Consider the following 6,294-nt stretch of genomic DNA (forward strand, 5'->3'; position numbering starts at 1 on the left):
ACTTTATTGATTTTGGTTTTAAAATTTTTCTCTCAACAGTGTTTTGTGGTTTTCCATGTAGTTGTCCTTGCACAAATTTGTTAGATTTATTTCTAGGTATTTGATGAATTTGATGCTACCATAAATGCTACTGTTTAATTTTTTTACTTTTTCATATTTTATTACTGGTATACAGAAATAGAATGGATTTTTGTATCTTCACCTTCCATCCAGAGGTCTTTTTGTTTTTAGTTGTACCACAATCATCACAACCAAATTTTATAACATTTCCCTCCCAAACCCTCAGTACATCCCCCTACCCCCCAACCTGTCTCATTTGGAAACCGTAAGTTTTTCAAAGTCTGTGAGTCAGTATATGTTCTGCAAAGAAGTTCAGTCTGTCCTTTTTTTTAGATTTCACATGCAAGTGACAGCATTTCATGTTGGTATCTCATTGTCTGACTGACTTCACTTAGCATGATAATTTCTAAGTCCATCCATCTTGCTGCAAATGCCATTATTTCTTTCCTATTAATGGCTGAGTAATATTCCATTGTGTATATGTACCACTTCTTCTTTACCCACTCCTCTGTCAATGGGCATTTAGGTTGTTTCCATGTCTTGGCTATTGTATATAGTGCTTCAATGAACATTGGAGTACATGAGTCTTTTCGAGTCATGGTTTTCTCTGGATAGATGCCCAGGAGTGAGATTGCTGGATCAAATGATAATTCTATGTTTAGTTTGCTGAGAAATCTCCATATTGTTTTCCACAGTGGTTGCACCAATTTACATTACCACCAACAGTGTAGTAGGGTTCCTTTTTCTCCACACCCTCTCCAGCATTTATTGTTTGTAGACTTTTTGATGATGGCCACTCTGGCCGGTGTAAGGTGGTACCTCATAGTGGTTTTGATTTGCATTTCTCTAATAATTAGAATAGATGTTGAACATCTGTTCATGTGTTTTTTGGCCATCTGTATGTCTTCTTTGGAGAACTGTCTGTTTAGATCTTCTTCCCATTTTTTGATGGGGTTGTTTGTTTTTTTGGTATGGAGCTGCAGGAGGTGTTTATAAATTTTGGAGATGAATCCCTTGTCAGTCGCTTCATTTGCAAAGATTTTCTCCCATTCTGTGGGTGGTCTTTTCGTTTTGTTTAGGGTTTCCTTTGCTGTACATAAACTTTTAAGTTTAATTTAAAGTCCCATTTGTTTATTTTTGGTTTTATTGTTATTACTCTAAGAGGTGGATCTAAGAAGATGTTGCTGTGGTTTATGTCAGAGAGTATTTGGCCTGTTTTCCCCTAAGAGTCTTATAGTATCTAGTCTTATACTTAGGTCTTTCATCCATTTTGAGGTTTTTTTTGTGTGTGTATGGTGTTAAGAAGTGTTCTAATTTCATTCTTTTACATGTGGCTGTCCAATTTTCCCAGCACCGCTTATTGAAGGGGCTGTCTTTTCTACATTGTATATTCTTTTTTTTTTTTTTTTTTTTTTTTTTTTTTTTTTTTTGTCTTTTGCCATTTGTTGGGCCGCTCCTGCGGCATATGGAGGTTCCCAGGCTAGGGGTCTAATCGGAGCTGTTGACACCAGCTTACGCCAGAGCCACAGCAATGCGGGATCCGAGCCGCGTCTGCAACCTACACCACAGCTCACAGCAACGCCGGATCGTTAACCCACTGAGCAAGGGCAGGGATCGAACCTGCAACCTCATGGTTCCTAGACGGATTGTTAACCACTGCGCCACGACGGGAACTCCAACATTGTATATTCTTGCAATGTATAGAATTTGTCATAGATGAGTTAACTGTAGGTGCTTTCTATCCTGTTCCACTGACCAATGTTTCTGTCTTTGTGCCAGTATCATATCATTTTGATGACTGTGACTTTGTAGTATAGTCTGAAGGCAGGGAGCCTTATTCCTCCAGCTCCATTTTTCTTTTTCAGAATGGCTTTGGCTATTTTGGGTCTTTTGGGCTTCCCAACAAACTTTAAGCTATTTTGTTCTAGTTCTGTGAGAACTGTCCTTGATAATTTGATAGGGATTGCATTGAATCTGTAGATTGCCTTGGGTAGTATAGTCATTTTGATAATTTTGATTCTTCTAATCCAAGAGCATGGTATATCTTTCCATCTGTTTGTGTCATCTTTGATTTCTTTTATGAGTGTCTTATAGTTTTCAGAGTACAGGTCTTTTTTCTCTTTAGGTAGGTTTATTCCTAAGTATTTTATTCTTTTTGATGTGATGGTAAGTGGGATCGTTTCCCTGTTTCTCTTTCCGATCTTTTGTTATTAGTATATAGAAATGCAGTTGATTTCTGTGTATTAATTTTGTATTCTGCGACTTTGCCAAATTCATTGATGAGCTCTAACAGTTCTGGTAGCATCTTTAGGATTCTCTAGGTATAGTATCATGTCATCTGCAAATAGTGATGGTTTTACTTCTTCCTTTCCACATTGGATTCCTTTTATTTCTTTTACTTCTCTGATTACCATGGTTAGGACTTCCAAAACTATGTTGAATAGTAGTGGTGAGAGCAGACATCCTTGTCTTATTCTGGGTTTGTCATATATGGCCTTTATTATGTTGAGGTAGGTTCCCTCTGTGCCCACTTTCTTTTTTTTTTTTTTTTTTTGGCTTTTGTCTTTGTTGTTGTTGTTGTTGTTGTTGTTGCTATTCCTTGGGCCGCTCCCGCGGCATATGGAGGTTCCCAGGCTAGGGGTTGAATCGGAGCTGTAGCCACCGGCCTACGCCAGAGCCACAGCAACGCAGGATCCGAGCCACGTCTGCAACCTACACCACAGCTCACGGCAACGCCGGATCATTAACCCACTGAGCAAGGGCAGGGATCGAACCCGCAACCTCAAGGTTCCTAGTCGGATTCGTTAACCACTGCGCCACGACGGGAACTCCTGTGCCCACTTTCTGAAGGATTTTTATCAGAAATGGGTGCTGGATTTTGTAAAAGGCTTTTTCTTCATCTATTGAGAGGACAGGATGTTGTTATTCTTCAGTTTGTTAATATGGTGTATCACACTGATTGATTTGAAGATATTGAAGAGTCTTTGCATCTTTGGGATAAATCCTACTTGATCATGATGTACAGTCCTTTTAATGTATTGTTGGCTTTGGTTTGCTAGTATTTTGTTGAGGATTTTTGCATTGATGTTCATCAGTGAAATTGGTCTGTAGTTTTCCTTTTTTGTGGTATCTTTGTCTGGTTTTGGTATCAGGGTGATGGTGACCTCAGAGAAGGAGTTTGGGAGTGTTCCTTCCCCTGCAATTTTTTTGAATAGTTTCAGAAGGATAGGTGTTAGTTCTTCTCTAAATGTTTGATAGAATTTGCCTGTGAAGCCATCTGGCCTTGGACTTTTGTTTGCTGGAAGTTTTTAAATCATAGCTTCAATTTCAGTACTTGTGATGGGTCCATTCATCTTTTCTATTTCATCTTGGTTTAGTCTTGGAAGATTGTACTTTTCTAAGAATTTGTCCATTTCTTCTAGGTTTTCCGTTTTATTGGCATATAGTTGCATATAGTAGTCTCTTATGACCCTTTGTATTTCTGTGATGTCTGTTGTTACTTCTCCTTTTGCATTTCTAATTTTATTGAGTCCTCTCTCTTTTTTTCTTGATAAGTCTGGCTAAGGGTTTATCAATTTTGTTGACCTTTTCAAAGAACCAGCTTTTTGTTTCATTGATCTTATCTGTGGTTTTCTTCATTTCTATTTCACTGGTTTCTGTTTTGATCATTATGATTTCTTTCCTTCTACTAACTTTAGGTCTTGTCTGTTCTCTCTCTTGCTGCTTAGGTAAAGTTATGTTTTTTATATTAGCTTTTCCTTGTTTCCTGAGGTTGGCTTATATTGCTATAAACTTCCCTCTTAGAACGGCTTTTGCTACATCCCATAGGTTTTGGAGTGTCGTATCTTTGTTGTCATTTACTTCTAGGTATTTTTTAATTTCCTCTTTGATTTCTTCAGTGATCCATTGGTTGTTTAGTACCATATTGTTTAGTGTCCATGTGTTTGTATTTTTTGCAGTTTTTTTCTTGTTGTTGATTTCCAGTCATATGGCATTGTGGTCAGAAAAGATGCTTGATATGACTTCAATTTTCTTAAAGTTACCAAGGTTTGATTTGTATCCCAGGATGTGATCAATCTTAGAGAATGTTCCATGTGCACTTGAGAAGAATGTGTCTTCTGTTGTTTTTGGATGGAATGTCCTATAAATACCTATAAAGTCCATCTGGTCTAATGCTTCATTCAGGGCCTGTGTTTCTTTATTGGTTTTCTGTTTGGATGATCTGTCCATTGCTGTAAGTGGGCATCTGGAGGTCTTGATAAATCCACTTATCAATTCTAATTACTAATCCATGGAGTCTTCAGGATTTTCCATAGATACATTCATGTCATCTATAAATAATGACAGCTTTGTTTCTTCCTCCCTGACCTATACCTCCCCCTTCCACCCTCTTTCCACTCCTCTCCCACTTTCCTTCTTCTTTTGGTGCCATGTTGCAGTGAGTGAGACCTCAAATACAGGGAGAATAGCAGGGGTGATGAGGACATCCTTCTCTCATACCTGTCAGTATTTCACCATTAAGCATAACCTGTGCTATTAGGTTTTTTATAATATTCCTATCAGATTGAGGATGTTTTAATCCTAATTTGTTAAGAGTTCATTTTTTTTCTTCTTTTTAGGGTCATACCTGTGGCATATGGTAGTTCCCAGGCTAGGGGTCAAATCGGAGCTGCAGCTATACCACAGCCAAGGCAATGCCAGATCCCAGCTGCATCTTTGACCTACACCACGGCTTTTTTTTCTCCTTTATTCTGTTAATGAACTACATTAATAGATACGCAAATGTTAAAACAAACTTGCATCCTTGGAACAAATCCAGTTGTATTGTGATGTATTTTCCTCTTTATATATTTATGAACTTGGTTTGTAAATACTTTGTTTAGGGTTTTTACATGTATCTTGTCATATCATTGTCAATTTTTGTTTTGTTTTGTTTTTCTGTTTTTGTGTCTTTTTAGAGCTACACCCACAGCATGTGGAGATTCCCAGGCTAGGGGTTGAATTGGAGCTGTAGCCACTGGCCTGCCACAGTCATAGCAACACCAGATCCAAGCCATGTCTGCGACCCACACCACAGCTCATGGCAACACTGGATCCTTTAACCCACTGAGCAAGCCAGGGATTGAACCTGTGTCCTCATGGATACTAGTCAGATTTGTTTCTGCTGAGCCACGATGGGAACTCCCTTATTATCAGGTTTTAATATCAAGGTTCTGCTGACTTTGCAAAAGGAGTTGGGAAGTACTTACTCTATCTCTTTTTCCCCCACCCTTGGGAAGAGGTTTTTTTGTTTGTTTGTTTTGGTTTTTTTTTTTTTTTGGCTTTTTAGGGCCACACCCGAGGCATGTGGAAGTTCCCAGGCTAGGGGTCCAATGGGAGCTGTTGCTGCTGACCTACACCATAGCCACAGCAATTGGGATCCCAGCCGTGTGCACGACTTACACCACAGTTCACTGAAACGCTAGATCCTTAACCCCCCCGAGTGAGCCCAGGGATCAAACCTGCGTCCTCATGGATACTACCTGGGCTTGTTACTGCTAGCCATGAAGGGAACTCCTGGAAGGTATCTTTCAACAAAACAGTTTTATAACTCTTCATTCCCACCCCACCCAGTTGACATCTGCCCTCTCTCCCTTCTTCACTAAATCATGAAAGCCCAAAACTTTGGAGTCTTTCCATCAATGTTGTTAGTTATGTTTTCAAAATATATCCCAAATTCAACTTACTACATTGCCACCACTAATTGCAAGCCACCACTACTTTATACTTAGATTAACTTTAATAGAACTGGCTCTTTATTTCTCCTGTTCTTCCTCCCCATAATCTATTCTACATGAAACGGTTATTTCCACATGAATATAATCTCTTCACTCTCTTACTCAAATTAAAAAAAAAATTCTCATTACACTTAGAATAAAGTCTGCACTTCTTACCATGTGATGTTAGCCAAGATCAGCTTATTATAACTTAAAAGCACAAAGATTTATTGCTTTTACTTAAAGTCTACCAAGAATCTGCAAGACACATCAGAGCAAATGTCTTCATGTTGGAACTCAGTGAGTAAGCCTACTTTGACCTTCTGGCTGTGGTTTCTACCTTAAGAGAGAAACAGTTTGATCTTGCTGTGTGACTCTTTCATACTTCAGCCCAGAAATGACACATATCCCTTCTGCTCACAGTTCATTGACTAGAGCTAGTCACATGGACCTCCTTAATAATCAACTCTGTGCTATG

The sequence above is a fragment of the Sus scrofa genome, chromosome 13 (genome assembly GCF_000003025.6).
Source record: "Sus scrofa isolate TJ Tabasco breed Duroc chromosome 13, Sscrofa11.1, whole genome shotgun sequence".
Lineage (NCBI taxonomy): Eukaryota > Metazoa > Chordata > Mammalia > Artiodactyla > Suidae > Sus > Sus scrofa.